Source organism: Cervus canadensis, chromosome 24 (genome assembly GCF_019320065.1).
Source record: "Cervus canadensis isolate Bull #8, Minnesota chromosome 24, ASM1932006v1, whole genome shotgun sequence".
In the NCBI taxonomy this organism is placed as follows: Eukaryota; Metazoa; Chordata; class Mammalia; order Artiodactyla; family Cervidae; genus Cervus; species Cervus canadensis.
This window is the reverse complement of record NC_057409.1, coordinates 26,143,553-26,160,838: the sequence shown is the minus strand read 5'-3', so window position 1 is coordinate 26,160,838 and position 17,286 is coordinate 26,143,553.

Here is a 17,286-nt window from a genome sequence, read left to right as displayed (position 1 = left end):
TTTCACTCTACAGTGCTTAACAATCTCCCAAGGAAGACAGATGCATTTTCCAAGATAGTGGTTTCATCAAAGAAGAGCCTATAATGACAGATAAAGAGCTGCCTGGTGGCTTTGTCAAGGATTCACTGAATACTAATAGGACTCAGCTTTTGTCTGTGAAGAAGACTTTGTGGCCAATGATTGCCATGTATCATGAAACCTGGCCACTGATTGCTTTGCACAACATAATCTACTTTACCAACCATAGAAAAAAGAATAATTAGATACATATGTTTTTATCACGGAAGGAAGCTGGATTCTGAAGGATGGACATGTGTACACAATAATGAAAAATTTTGTGTGTATGAGAAGTGATTTTCATTTTGTTACTATAAAGTTATAAAGTCATACAAGGTACATGTGGGGGAACAGAATGAAGTGACCTGGAATCATATTCAGGAAAGAAGACTGAACCCCCACCTGGTTTTCTATGAGTATATTTTAACGGGCCATCTTTTTCACATACCTCTTGAACTATGCAATTAAGTGTTTTATGTTATATGGAAATATATGTTAATAAGTGTTAACATGGTGGTGGTTTAGTCACTAAGTCGTGTCTGACTCTGTGATCCCACGGACCATAGTTGGCCAGGCTCCTCTGTCCATAGAGTTTTCCAGGCAAGAATACTGGAGTGGGTTGCCATTTCCTCCTCATAACATTAATGCAACATTAACATCTACATTAATATATACTGCTTACGTTTTTCTCTATTTATAATACACTGCTCTTACCTCTTAGACCTTTCCAATGCTTCTCTTCCTCTGTGTTGCTCTTAATAACAAATTGGGCACATGCCATACATTCAAAAATACACGTTGATTGATTGAATGGCAAAGACAAGACTACGGCTGTGGCAAGTGATTAGAGAAAAAGATTATAAGGTTCCAACGGAAGCTGCATTTTTGAAGGATTAAATGGTGACTTACTTAGAAAGTGCCTTAATTGAAGACAAAATAAAACTCAACGGAGGCATCAAAAGAGAAATGGAAAACTTTGAATGATAAAGAGAAATGTTTAGCTAACACAAATAGGTGTAATCTTTAAACCATATCTAATTTCCTTATGACATGATGGATTAAGATAATGAATCAGATTAAGTATCTCAGTTCTTTGAAAACATGTATAAACAAATTTCCCCCCTTTCTGCATGGTCTTTAATCACCATTATTGTTGGTCTATATATAAAAACTTATTTTAAAACTGGATAATGATAGTGGTGTATGGTTGCCATATTTACTGTCATTAGTCATAGAAAGCATGTTAACTAATCTCCTAGCACTGATGCTCTCCTCCCCATTCACTCGTGGTATCAGTGAAATATGTTGAAGAATTTGTCTGGAAACTAATTTCCCAGAAGAACTTCAATATGCTATCTTGTTATCAGTCAAATGTCTGGACGGAGGTCATGAACAGCCACGAAGTCTAGATGTACAGTCAGCACTTTTTCTGAAATTGTCTAAAGAAAAGTAAATGTCATGTCCACAGGTCCATGACTTGTACAAAAGCCAAAATGACTTTTATGTAAATACCAGCATCGTTGATCAGTTGATTAATCTTTGAATGAACGGAAATGCTGTCTCCCTTGTAATAGATCAGGGATGGACTTGCATTATTTCAGGGCTTGCTCAGGCCCTTCTGTGTTTGGGTGGCTAATTTAAAAACAGCACACCAATGAAGTTCTTCCTACAGAATTTATGTCAATGGAAGTAGCAACCTTGTGAATCATCGCTTCAATAGATTGTTATAGGACAGGTCACAAAATATGAATCCTCCACTTTTACATTTATTTCAGAAAGGGTCAAACTTTGTATAGAGCTCAAACATCGTTATATCATGGCCTCCTCAACAATGCTCTAAGTTAGGTGTGGTTATCATTTATACAAGAAGAAAAATGAAACACAGAGAAGTTAAGTAACTTGCTCAAGAGACACAGAGCCAGTGAATGTGAGAGATAGGATTTGAATCTAAGTCTATTTTAAAGCAGAGCCCATGATGTTTATCTGCATTCATCTCTCATTAAAAATATAGATTTTCAATTTTCTGCAATTCTATCATCATCCTAATTACATCAGCTTTTCATATTTATTAGTTCAGTTCAGTTCAGTTCAGTCATGTGCAACTATTTTGCGACCCCATGGCCTGCAACACACCAGGCTTCCCTGTCCATCACCAACCCCCAGAGCTTGCTTAAACTCATGTTCATTGAGTCGGTGATGCCATCCAATCATCTTATCCTCTGTTGTCCCCTTCTCCTCCTACCTTCAATCTTTCCCAGCATAAGGGTCTTTTCCAAAGAGTCAATTCTTCACATCAGGTGGCCAAAGTATTGGAGTTTCAGCTTCAGCATCAGTCTTTCCAATGAATATTCAGGACTGATATCCATTAGGATTGACTGGTTTGATCTCCTTGCAGTCCAAGGGACTCTCAAGAGTCCCTTTCATATTTATATGATTAACATTTATCCTGATTACATCCCATAGCTTCATATGTTGTGCTTGAAATTTATTCTTTTTCATCCTCATAACAACCCTGTAAAGTGAGTATAATTACTATAACTTCTATGTCATAAACATGGAAACCAAGGCATAAGAATGCTATCTAAATTGCTCAAGGCCATGTGACTAATAAGTGACAAACCAAAAATTGAATCAAGAAATGTGTGGCTCCAAAGTCTGTCCTTGTAATCACTGTTCTCAACTGATATACTCTGTTTGTCTTAAGCACAGACTTAGCTTTGACCTTGAGGTGTGCCACTCAGTATGCATGCATTCATGCTAAGTTAGTTCAGTCATGCCTCTTTGTGACCCTGTGGACTGTATAGCCTTCCAGGCTCCTCTGTCCATGGAATTCTCCAGGCAAGAATACTGGAGTGGGCTGCCATGTCCTCCTCCAGGGGATCTTCCTGACTCAGGGATCAAACCTTAGTCTTCTATGTCTTATGCATTGGCAGGTGGTTCTTTACCGCTAGTGCCACCTGGGTAATACCATTCAGTATATTGGTATGTAATTGCCTAATAGAGATTCCAAGTAGAGCTTCTTTGGGTCTTTGGGTGTTTCACTTCAAAATCGTTTGTGTACTACCTGAATTAGACTGAAAAATAACATTTTATTCTGCTACAAGTTTTGTATGTCGAAGAGACTATTTTTCCTGTGTAATAAAGCTGTTTCTTAGAAAGCTGATTTTTATCTATTCTATTATAAATACAGGTGATTCTTCAACAGAAGTAGAATACATGTGATGTGGGCCTGCCAAATTATGCTTTCTGTTCAATATGAATTAATTACAGATGGAGTATGGGTCAAAGTGGGTTACAATACATCCAAGGTTTCACATTATTTTAGATAAAGGACTCAAAGTAACATCTTCATATTGCTTTGAGTTTTAAAATAAATGGGCATCCTGCTTGCCTTTGAAGATCCTTTTGCTAATCTCAGATTGCCATCTGAAATTTTAATTAGTGATTTAGAATGTGCTTACACAAAGAACCTTGTCCAAGCTGTCTGTTTCTGCCAAATTAAACTATTAAACTAAGTAACCTAATTAAAATCCTTTTAGCTTTTAATCAATATTTTATTTACATTCATATTTCCCAGGAAGCTTGATGAGTTTTCTGGATGTGATAGTTATTTCTCCCCCATTTATCAAAGGTTGTGTTTAAACAGGGGAGTCTCTCCTCCAAGGCCATGGAGGCGGGAGCCAGAAAGTGAGGATACCTTTGGTACAGCTCCCCCTTGCTTCACCAGCCCTGGGTGCTGGGGGCAGCTGATGGTGCACCTGCTACTTCAGGAGAGGCCCAGGCTGCTTCTAGAGGAGGAGAGGAGTGATGTGACTGTCCTTTTACAAGCCAATCCCTCTACGCTTCCCTCACACAGCCCTTGGCCACGTACATGACAGTGACTGCAACAACTGGAGACCACAGTGTCCTGCCCAAACCCAAAGAAAAGACGTGTTAGTCACTCAGTCCTGTACGACTGTTTATGACCCCATGGACTTTAGCCCAACAGGCTTCTCTGTCCACGGGATTCTCCAGGCAAGAATACAGGAGTGGGTTGCCATTCCCTTCTCCAGGGGATCTTCCCAACCAGGGATCGAACCCGGGTCTCCTTCGTTGCAGGGAGACCCTCTACCATTTGAGTCACCTATTCTTAATAGTCAAATAGTTTTACAAGACTTGTGAAAATCACACCTTTTTTGTTCCCCTGTCATCCACACCAATTTCCACAGAAACAAAATGTCCTTTTCCCAGAGGCAAACATTCCCAGCATTTTTTATAGAGTTATGTATCAATATCTCTAAAAAATATATTTACCTGATTTTTTCAAAATTAGACATATATATCTTCCTTGGAAGGAAAGTTATGACCAACCTAGATAGCATATTAAAAAGCAGAGACATTACTTTGCCAACAAAGGTCAGTCTGGTTAAGGCTATGGTTTTTCCAGTGGTCATGTATGGATGTGAGTGTTGAACTGTGAGGAAAGCTGAGCACCAAAAAATTGATGCTTTTGAACTGTGGTGTTGGAGAAGATGCTTGAGAGTCCCTTGGATTGCAAGGAGATCCAAGCAGGCCATCCTAAGGGGGATCAGTCCTGGGTGTTCATTGGAAGGACTGATGTTGAAGCTGAAACTCCAATACTTTGGCCACCTCATGCGAAGAGCTGACTCATTGGAAAAGATCCGGATGCTGGGAGGGATTGGGGGCAGGAGGAGAAGGGGATGACAGAATGGCATCACCGAATCGATGGGCATGAGTTTGAGTAAACTCCAAGAGCTGGTGATGGACAGGGAGGCCTGGCGTGCTGCGATTCATGGGGTCACAAAAAGTCGGACACAACTGAGCGAATGAACTGAACTAGACATATCACGATAGAGGATAATAATTCAGTTCTCCTTAATCCCCCTGCTTCACTGTCAACCTAGATACACCTACACATTCCAACCAAACACCTCCTTCTCCCTTCTCCCAATAGAATAAAACAATTTTGGTTGTACAATATTGCCATTTTCATGACCTTATAAACACTATTCTCAATGATATCATATAGTACACAATGATAACTTTTCCTTTCTTGCAAAATTCTTTCTTTTCCTTGAATTTGATAGTCTTATTTCTTTGTTTAGTTTGTTTTCTATGTGCCCATCTACCTTAACTTCAAATTCTTCTTCCTTAATTGATTAAACTTCCCTTAATACAATCAAGCTCATTGCATTATAAAATTTTATATATTTGTAGTCATCATTTCCAGAATCTTCTGCCCTGCTCTGATCTCAGATGGTTGGTCTTTCTGGGTGACACACAGCTGCCATTCCGAGGCATGCTTCACCATCATGGGAGCTCTTTATCTCTCTGTAGAGTCAAGTCTCTGCTTTCCTGGATTTCAATCAGTGTCTTGGTTGGTTGCTATCATGTCTTGGGTAAGCATTTTTCTATAGCTTCCTGAGAATAAGTACATGGAAGGCAAATTGACTCCAACATGTCTAGAAACTGTCTTCATTCAACCCTTGCACTTAATTAGCACTGTCTTTGGTTATGGAATTTTAGGTTGATGTGGCAGACTGTATGTCCCCACATAACTAAACCATCCCATCTCACAAGCTCTTAGAATATGATTCTGACATTCCTCTCATAGTGGTCACTGTTCTCTGTCCTTGAATCTGGATGGACTTATTATAGCTATGGAGGTAGTAACTCTGTGACCATCAAGGCTAGGGCACACCAGTTACAAAGGTTTCACTTGGCTTTTTGTTTTCTTTTGTCTTCCATTGGAACACTTGGCTTTTGGAACCCAGCCAGCATCCTATGAGGAAACGCAGACCACCCAATGGAGTCTCCCACATGGAGAGGAGTATAACCAGCACCAACTCACCAGCCATGTGGGTGAGGTCACTTGGAACCAGATCCTCCTGTTCTTCCTAGTTACCCCAGGAAGCAACCAAGTCATTCCTGCTAAGCCTTATCCAAATTGTAGGTTTGTGAGCAAAGCACATAACTTGGGGTTTGGGGATGGTTTGTCATGCAGCAATAGATACCTGGACAGTTGGGAGAAATAAGTCCATAGGAATTTGGAAGATTCTAGTCTTGTGGCTCTCAGCTTCCCATATTGCCATGATAAGCATGAAAGCATTCTAATTTCCGTTTCCTTTAATGTAATATTTTTATGGAAGTTTTTAGAATCTGCTCTTTGAAGAAATTTCATGATGCTGAAAACTAACGTTAAGTCCTTTTTCTTCCATAGTGTTGAAAACTCACTGGATGAGACCATGAGTCTTGGGAAATGACCTTTTATTAGCTCTTTGATGATTTATTCTCTTATCTCTATTATTCTTTGCTGGGTGTCTATACAAATATTGAATTTCCTGGGCTGATTCCCCTATCCTCCTATCCTATATTTTATTATCTTTTTTTTTCTTTTTTATCTATCTTTCATGGATTGTTCTGCTTTATGGGATATTTCCTAACTTTGTCATTCAACTATTATACTAATTTGTTTTAGCATAGTTTGAATTCCCTAACATTTCTTCTTTGTTCTCAGGTTTTTAATTCTGTCCTGTTTTTTGATTTTTTTTTAAATGAGTGTACCATCTTTACTAACCTCTAAGATGGAATTATAGATAAATAGTTTTGTTTTTTTTTCCAAAAAATTTTTCCTTGTGTTCCTGGTCTTTTTAAGTCTTCTAGGGAATCAGTTCTAGAAAAAACAAACACATGTGTAAATATGCTATTTTTACTTTTGATTCTGTAGATTAAGAAACAAACAAAACAGAATTATAATTTCCCTGCATAGTCTGCCTTGTTCAGGTCTTTTTAAATTATTTTTTGTCTTGACCACCATCCTTAGAGAATTTTTTTTGGAAATCTAATGTCCATTCCCAGAAAAATTTTCACGTACCCTGAAACGTAAAATAAATATGAGTATATCAAACATAATTTTTTCATGGTATGAGAAAATTTTTCTGGTAAAAATTGCCTACAGTACATTCTATGATATTTTTTATTGGGTTCTTTGTTAACTTGTGTGTCCTTGATTGTCAAGAATTCATTACCTTTTCACTGTCTCTACATCCAGGGCAATTTTATAACACATGCTTTGTAAATTCTCTTTGTTTCCTCTGCAACAATTTTCACTCTCTTCACTACTTACAGACTAGAAAAAAAATAGCCACATTTCAAAGCTATCTTCAAAGATCATCCCTTAGGATTTCCCTCACTGTAAATTACAATGTTCTTTTTATTTTGTATATAACTTTGCATACAGCTCTTCCAAAAATAAATTGTATGGGGGTATTCTCTGGTTAGCTGCTCTCAGAAACACTCTTAGATTTGTCCTTCTTTGGTAGATCCCAAAGATTTCAGGAAATCATTAGATAACAATTATCTCCATTAGACTTCTCTTTTCTAAGTGCAAAGTGACCTATGCAAAGTGACTACCAATATATTTTATTTCTCTTGTTCTGAATTTCAAAAACACCTTTAAAACTCCTTTGAAACAAACTACCCATTATATTCACAGGAAAATGGAACACACAAAGCTAACCAACATGTTAGTTACTCTTTATAGTCATGAACAAAAATAAGCTATAGTATTCATATTCAATTTCTTCTCATTGTTTTTATTATGAATTACCTCAGGCTGGACAAAGAAGGGTTTGTGTCCTATTTCTCTCATTCCTTGAACCAGGGAAGTCATAACTAATCAATCACAGAATCCTATTGTAAAAACTCGGAATCTTTCTTAACACAGACTCTAGGGAGCCCTGACAAAATGATCATATCATACATATTAATTTAAAACCAATTCAGTTAATCTATACTTTATTCTATGTATCTTTTAAAAAGGCACAGACATAAATTTTCAAACATAAATTAGGAAGTGATTAATATTACATAATGCCATTGTTTTTCCTTTATATTGCCTATTGAATGTTTTTAGTTTACAAAGACTTCCCAGAAATTTCTCTTCCCTTGGTGTAAAAAAACTTTCAGAACCTTAATATTCTCACTGGTAAAATAATGAGTGAACTGGATTAAGTTCCTCAGCTTTAAAAATAAGTGGGTCTATTCTTTGTGTCAAAAAGTATTAGCTAAGTAAATACACCTAATAGTCACAGAAAGTTAAATGTTGGAAGAGAAACTGTCAGCTAAAAAATAATTATCTGAAAGAAATAGCTCTGAAAATATTGTGCACATATAAAGTAGTAAGGATAATTATAGTTTCAAGTTATATAATTATATTAACAAATAGCATTTAAGCTGAATTAGTGCATCATCCATATTTTTGTCATTGGTGAAATATGACACTTTTTGGTGGAATTAGTGGTATCATGTAATACGTTTCTAAATGTGACTTTGTCACTCAAATAGTAACTAGATTAAACAAATAAAAAGCAAAACTAGAAAAAAAATTGTGGCTAAATAGGGCAAAAAGGAAGATATTTGAGGATTTGAATCAGGAAACACAATCTTCTTAGAACTAGGCTTCTAATTTTCCTTCACCCCTGGTATACATTCTGCTCTGACTTGGTCAGCAGTAACATCTTGTTGGTCAGTCACTAAGTTGTACCCGGCTCTTTGAGACCCCATGAACTGCAGCATGCCAAACTTTCCTATCCATCACTAACTCCCAGAGCTTTCTCAAACTCATGTACATCCAGTTGGTGATGACATCCAACCATCTCATCCTGTGTCATCCCTTTCACTTCTTGACTTCAATCTTTCCAAGTCAGTCCTTCACATCAGGTGGCCAAAGTCCTGGAGCTTCAGCTTCAGCATCAGTCCTTCCAATGAATATTCAGTATTGATTTCCTCTATAACTGACTGGCTTGATCTTGCAGTCCAAGGGACTCGAGTCTTCTCCAACACCAAAGTTCAAAACCATCAATTCTTCATCAAACTTCCTTATGGTCCATACTGCTGGAAAAACCAAAGCTTTGACTAGATGGAATTTTGTTGGCAAAATAATATCTCTGCTTTTTAGTATGCTGTCTCGGTTGGTCATATCTTTTCTTCCAAGGAGCTACTGTCTTTTAATTTCATGGCTGCAGTTACTAGCTGCAGTGATTTTGGAGCCCCAGAAAATAAAGTCTGTCACTTTTTCTATTATTTCCCCATCTATTTGCCATGAAGAGATGGGACCAGTTGTCATGATCTTTGCTTTTTGAATGTAGAGTTTTAAGTCAGCTTTTTCACTCTCCTCTTTCACTTTCGTCAAGAGGCTCTTCAGTTTCTCCTCACTTTCTGTCATGAGTGGTGTCATCTGTATATCTGGTTATTGATATTTCTCCTGGAAATCTTGATTCCAGCTTGTGTTTCATCCAGCCTGGCATATCTCATGATGTACTCTGCATATAAGTTAAATAAGCAGGGTGACAGTGCACAGGCTTGATGTACTCCGTTCCCAATTTGGAACCGGTCTGTTTTTCCAAGTCCGGTTCTAACTGTTGCTTTGTGATCTGCATACAGATTTTCTCAGGAGGCAGGTAAGTTGGTCTGGAATTTCCATCTCTTTAAGAATTTTCCACTATTTGGTGTGATCCACACAGTCAAAGGCTTTAGCATAGTCAATGAAGCAGAAGATCTAGATTTTTTCTGGAATTTTCTTGCTTTTTCTACAATCCAACTGATGTCACACTCTGCCTAAATCCAGTTTGAACATCTGAAGGTTTCTGTTTCACATGCTGTTGAAGCCCTGTTTGGAGAATTTTGAGCAAAAATTTGCTAGCATATGAGATGATTGCAATTGTGTGGTAGTTTGAACATTCTTTGACATTGCCTTTCTTTGGGACTGGAATGAAAACTGACATTTTCCAGTCCTGTGGCCACTGCTGAGTTTTCCCAATTTGCTGGCATATTGAGTGCAGCACTTTCACAGCTTCATCTTTTAGGATGTGAAATAGCTCTGCTGGAATTACATTGTCTCCACTAGTTTTGTTCATAGCGATGCTTCCTAAGACCCACTTGACTTCACATTCCAGAATGTCTGGCTCTAGGTGAGTAATCACACCATTGTGGTTATCTGGGTCAGGAAGATCTTTTTTGTATATTTCTTCTATGTATTCTTGCCACCTCTTCTTAATATCTTCTGCTTCTGTTAGGTCCATACCATTTCTGTCCTTTATTGTGCCCATCTTTCCATGAAAACTTCCCTTGGTGTTTCTAGTTTTCTTGAAGAGATTTCTAGTCTTTCCCATTCTATTGTTTTCCTCTATTTGCATTGATTACTTAAGACTTTCTTATCTTTTCTTGCTATTCTTTGCAGCTCTGCATTCAGATGGATATATCTTTCCTTTTCTCCTCTGTAAAAAGAATGCATTTTCATTGGGAAGAAATGAAGAACATGATCCACTGAAGTTTACAATCTCAATTTGTAGAGAATCTGTCCTGTTGAGAAGAGGTGGAGATTAGGTTGACCTTCCCCAGCAGTTTCTTAGATAGGAGGGAAAAAAAATTTAAATAACTCATGGTAGGCCAGCTCAGAGTGACTATTGTACAATACCCCAGGAAATCTAACACTAACAGGAACTCAAATGAGAGAAAGAGAGATGATTAAACCACAGAGCCCCCAGGCAGAAATTAGCTTAAGATGCTCCTAGCAAGATCTGTTTGTGATGGGCTGGGTATTACCCCAGGTTCAGTAACTGTCAAGAGAGTCTCAGAGATAAATTGAAGCATGTAAAATGAATGCTGATGAGCTTTCTCCCATAGATACATTTTAGGCATACCTCACTGATGAAAGTCATGTTTCCGATTTTTAAAAATACTATCTTAAACCTATTTTATAGTAAATATTGGTGCTATCTCACTCAGAGATGAATTCATACATAAGACACAGTAATTACAGATGATTTAAAAAATTTTTTTAATTGGAAGGTAATTGTTTTACAGTACTGTGTTGGTTTCTGCCATACATTAATATGAATCAGACTTAGGTATACTCATATCCCCTCCCTCTTGAACTCTTTGGCACCTCCCACCCCATCTTATCCCTCCAGGTTGTCACAGAGCACTGGGTTTGAGCTCCCTGGGTTAACTACAGATAATTCTTTAGCATGCAAAGATAGCTGAAATTTTTGCTCTTAGGGTTAGTAAGTCTTTCCTTACTAATGGTAGATATATAAGGTGTGGCAATCTTTAGGGATGTTACCAGTATTTTGATTGTTCCGGTGGGATCCCAAATCTCTCATGCCATGTAACTTGCTTCAGTCACTGTGATGTAATGCAGAAGTCAAGTAGGAGTGAGGTGTTTCCTTTTGGGCAGAAGCTTGGGTGAGAGTATATGGTAAGTCACGTGCCTGCCTCCGTACCACAGTGAAATCATAGATGCGGAGGTTCTCTCATCTTGAGTCCCTGAGCGGGTGTGAGATGGGGCAGAGTTGCTACCAAGCTAAGAAGCCAATAGAGCAAGATTGAGAGATATATTTTGTTGTTTGAAGTCTCTCAAAGTCAGGAATCATTTCTATAGCATCATATAGCTTATTCTGGGGAATATGACAGCTTTCTCTAGCAGTTAGGACAGTAACAGAATTGTATGATGCAGAACTAACAGCAACTTAGCTATAGAGGCTATTGGATTGAAAATCACTTAACTCTAACGTTACCTCTCCCCACTGCTCTACAGTCGGGTAAGTGCAAACCACTCTAGTGACTGAAACTCTCTTTCCTAGCACTTTTTGGACACTCCCAAGACTTAGAAATGAACAGATTGACCTGGGGTCCAGTAGGGAAAGAGAATCAGATTTAGTGATTCAATGTGAAAGACTAAATGGAGGGAGGGAGTCAGGCTTACTGAAATCCATGTTAGAAAAAAAAATGAACATTTCTATGAAGTGAGTTGTAAGGATTTCTAAATCAGTTCTGAGGTTTGATGATTCAGTAAGTTAATATTTCTGCATATTGAGAATCTGTTATGAAGTAAAACTGTAAGACCTACAAAGAAGCAAATTTCAAGAACAAAAGGGCTGTCCAAGTCAAACACTCCTAATTATCAAGTCACATTAGGTAGGTTCTACACAAAGTCCCTTCTGTGATTTTTCTCAGATATCTTGCTAACTTAACCCTAGAAGCCACAAAGACAGACGAATCTCAATAAATTGACACCATTGTGTTAAAGCTCTACATTAACTACTTGTCATATTATTATAGTTGCTCTCATAATCATCAATCCTTTTTTAGGGAGTTTGAAATGCAGTACTTTGGTGCAATCTCAAAAATGACAGAATGATCTCTGTTTTTTCTTAGGCAAACCATTCAACATCACAGTAATCCAAGTCTATGCCCTGACCAGTAATACCAAAGAAGCTGAAGCTGAATAGTTCTATGAAGACCAATAAGACCTTCTAGAACTAACACAAAACCAAGATGCCCATCTCATCATAGGGGACTGGAATGCAAAAGTAGGAAGGCAAGAGATACCTAGAATAACAGGCAAGGTTGACCTTAGACTACAAAATGAAGTAAGGCAAAGGGTAACAGAGTTTTGCCAAGAGAACACACTGGTCATAGCAAACACCCTCTTCCAACAACACAAGAGATGACTCTATACATGTACATCATCAGATGATTAATACTGAAAGCAGATTGATTATATTCTTTGCAGCTAAAGATAGAGAAACTCTACACAGTCAGCAAAAACTGTGGCTCAAATGATGAAATTCTTATTGCAAAATTCAGACTGAAATTGAAGAAAGTAGGTAAAACCACTAGACCATTCAGGTATGGCCTAAATCAAATCCCTTATGATTATACAGTGGATGTGAGAAATGGATTCAAGGGATTAGAACTAGTAGACAGACTGTCTGATGAACTATGGGCAGAGGTTCCTAACATTGTCCAAGAGGCAGTGCAAAAACCATCCCCAAGACAAAGAAATGCAAAAAGGCAACATGGTTCTCTGAGGAGGCCTTACCAATAGTTGATAAAAGAAGAGAAGTGAAAGGCAAAGAAGAAAATGAAAGATATACTCATTTGAATGCAGAGTTACAAAAAATAGCAAGGAAAGATATGAAGCATCCCTCAGTGAACAATGCAAAGAAATAGAGGAAAACAACAGAATGGGAAATACTAGAGATCTCTTCCAGAAAACTAGAGATGCCAAGGGAATATTTCATGCAAAGATGAGTGCAATAAAGGACAGAAATTATATGGACCTAACAGAAGCAGAAGATATTAAGAAGAGGTGCCAGGAAGACATAGGAAAACTATACAAAAATATCTTAATGACCCAGATAACCATGATGATGTGGTCACTGTCCTAGAGCCAGACCCTGGAGTGTGAATTCAAGTGGGTCTTAGGAAGCATCACTAAGACAAACAAAGCTAGTGGAGGTGATGGAATTCCAGCTTAGTTATTTTAAATCCTAAAAGATGAAGCTGTGAAAGTGTTGCAATCAATATGGCAGCAAATTTGGAAAAGTCAACAGTGGCCACAGGACTGGAAAGGGTCAGTTTTCATTACAATCCCAAAGAAAGGCAATGCCAAAGAATGTTCAAACTGCCACACAATTGCACTCATTTCTCACTCTAACAAAATAATACTCAAAATTCTTCAAGTTAGGCTTCAACAGTACATGAACTGAGAGCTTCCAGATGTTCAAACTGGATTTAGAAAAGGCAGAGGAACCAGAGATCAAATAGCCAACATCCATTGGATCATAGAAAAAGCAAGATAATTCCATAGAAACATCTAGATCTTCTGTTTCATTGACTATGCTAAAGCCTTTGACTGTGTGGATCACAGCAAACAGTGGAAAATTCTTAAAGAGATGGAAATACCAGAACACCTTACCTGCCTCCTGAGAAATCAGTATGCAAGTCAAGAAGAAACGGTTAGAACCAGACATGGAACAATAGACTGGTTCCAAATTGGGAAAGGAGTACATCAAGGCTGTGTATTGTCACCCTGCTTATTTAATCATGTGATTAAATACAGAGTACATCTTGTGAAATGCCAGGCTGGATGAAGCACAAGCTGTAATCAAGATTGCCAGGAGAAATATCAATAACCTCAGATATGCAGATGACACCACCCTTATGAGAGAAAGTGAGGAGGACTTGAAAAGCCTCTTGATGAAGGTGAAAGAAGAGAGTGAAAAAGGTGGTTTAAAACTCAACATTCAAAAAATGAAATAATTGCATCCGTCCCCATCAGTTCATGGCAAGTAATGGGAAAACAATAGAAACAGTGACAATCTTTATTTTCTGGAGCTCTGAAATCATGCAAATGGTGACTTCAGCCATGAAATTAAAGATGCTTACTCCTTGGAAGAAAAACCATGACAAACCCAGGCAGCATATTAGAAAGCAGAGATGTTACTTTGCTGAAAAATGACCATCTAGTTGAAGTTTTGGTTTTTCCAGTATATGGATGTGAGATTTGGACCATAAGGAAGGCTGAGTGTTGAAGAATTAATGGCTTTGAACTTTGGTGTTAGAGAAGACTCTTGAGAGTTCCTGGACTGCAAGGAGATCAAACCAGTCAATTATAAAGGAAATCAATCCTGAATATTCACTGGAAGATATGATGCTAAAGTTGAAACTACAATACTTTGGCCACCTGTTGCAAAGAGCTGAGTCATTAGAAAAGAACTCTATGCTGGGGAAGATTGAAGGCAGGAAGAAAAGAAGATGCCAGAGGACCAGATGGTTGAATGGCCTCACTGACTGGACAAGAGTTTGAGCAAGCTCCATGAGATGGTGAAAGATAGGGAAGGCTGGTGTGCTGCAGTCTATGGGGTCACAGAGTCAGATTTGACTGAACAACTGAACAACAGCAACATCTTAGTAATAAGGTGACCTAGCATGTGCTAAGGCAGCATTGGATCCATTTTATTTAAATCCTAGTAATCATGTTGGAAGTAACAGTGCTTCTTTAATTCTGCATATAAACACATTGTGATTCATTCATAAATAATCATGCTTTCCAATTTGTTAATATGCACTTTTCCTTGGTAGCTTTCTGAAAGTTTCTTAAATGTGGTGTTCACCTTTATAGACACTGCTTTTTTTCGGATATATATTTATATTCCGTCTTGGTTCTAGAAACATTTGTAGAGTCCTTTTCTACTTTTCCTCTGTCTAGAAAACAGTCATATGATCAATAAAAAGTTGGTAAATTGATGGAATACAGAAGTTATAAAGTTACATCTTCTCTTAAATCAGATAAATGAGGCTGGTACATTGTTTATGATGCCAATGCCTCTTTTAGATATGTACATGTTAAACACAAACATGGGAAACACTGGCACAGACTTCTTGGGATCCATTTCTTAATTATCCATACTTTTGTTTTCCAATATCAACTTTGAAATTCTACATACTCCCTACTATCATACTGCATGGCTTTCTTGTCTGGGACGCCACAGAATTTTGTTCATAGCTCTATATATCAAATGTTTGATTGCCTCATACATGTGTATGGTTTGTGTTCCATTAGTTTGTGAGCTTATTAAGGTAAATGACAATATCTGATTTTCTTTGTTTTCCATGTGCCTGGTACTAAACTTGACTCAGGGGAAGTATTCAATAACTGAATCCTAGTTGAAATAATGAATTGATGAGTGAGTATTAAGTCTCCCCAATTATATTGCTTCTTAAGATCAAGAATGGTATCTTACACTTCATTGAATCTCACCCTTAAATATTGTTTAAGATTGTCAAAATAGTTCATAAAGAACATGAGAAGATGAGGAAAGAAAGTCACACCCAGAGTTTTTGTTGGTTGCATTTAGATTTAGGAATCTTAGTTACCCTTTTTCTTTGTTGATATCAAGGGTGGGAAAGTTAGAATAATCTACTGTAGAAGTCAAGGTTTCATTTATTAGAGTATTGGTCAGGTTTACAGAAAACAGCCATAAAGTTCTTTGAGACATCTCTAATAGTGAGGTGACATCAATGTCTTCTTTCCTAGAATCTGGATGAGCTTATAATTGCTTCAACCACTAAAGAACGCAGTAGAGAGGGCACTATTGAACTTTCAAGCTGACACCAGGAAAGGCTTCTGCCTTTTTCACTGCAAAGCTTGTTGGTGGGATACTGAATTACCATGTACAAAGTCTGTTAGTCTGAGACTTCCACGATGAAGAAGCCAAACATAGAATTTTCAATACACATTGGCAGCTGGCCTCAGCAGGCAGTCCAAGAGCCTACCCAAGTCAAGATTCCACATAACCTCAGCCCAAGCTAAAATCTGACTACAATCATCTGAGAGACCCAGATGCGAAGTCCCCAGCTTCACCCTTCCAAATTCCTCACCCACAAAACTGTGAACAACATAAAATGGTAAATCACTGTATCTTGGGGTATTTGTTGTGTAAAAATAAGATTTCACTGAGTTTTTTTTTTTCCATTGTTAATGTTCTTTACTGGATGTGTGCTCAATTGTATCACAGTCTTTTTGGCCCCATCAGGCTCCTCTGTCCATGGAATTTTCCAGGCAAGAATACTAGAGTGGGGTGCAATTTTCCTACTCCAGGGGATCCTCTTGACCCAGGGATCGAAGTTGAGTCTCTTGTGTATCTTGCATTGACAGGAGGATTCTTTACCACTGGCACCACCTGGGAAGCTCCTTATCGGACTTAGCCTCTCAATACACTGGCCATTCAAGATTCAAACAACTCTTGCTTGTTCAGAGGATAAAAGTGAAAGTGAAAATCTCTCAGTCGTGTCCAACTCTTTGTGACCCCTTGCATCCATGGGGTCCATGGAATTCTCCAAGCCAGAACACTAGAGTGGGTAGCTGTTCCCTTCTCCAGAGATCTTCCCAATTCAGAGATTGAACCCAGGTCTACCATATTGCAGGCAGATTCTTTACCAGCTGAGCCACCAGGGAAGCCCAGGAATACTGGAGTAGATAACCTATCCCTTCTCTAGGGGATCTTCCCAACCCAGAAATCAAACAAGGGTTTCCTGCATCGCAGGCAGATTCTTCACCAGCTGAGCTACCAGGGAAATGCATCAGTAAAATGATCTGAGGATAATCAGTAAAATTATCAGAGGATAAGTCATCAGTAAAAATGAATTTTGTTAATATGGGAGCAATACTAAGTGGGAAGAGTTCTTAGGCTCAAACCAGAAGATCAGAATCTGTCACTTACAGTGTGACTTACTCAAGTCATTTCAACTTCTTGGCCTCAGTTTCTTCATTTGCAAACATTGCTTTAAGATAAAAATTAAATGAATTAGATATTGGTAAAATTCCTTACATATCATAATGTGATAGTAAATGTTCATCAACTGTTTTTCTGAGGGGAA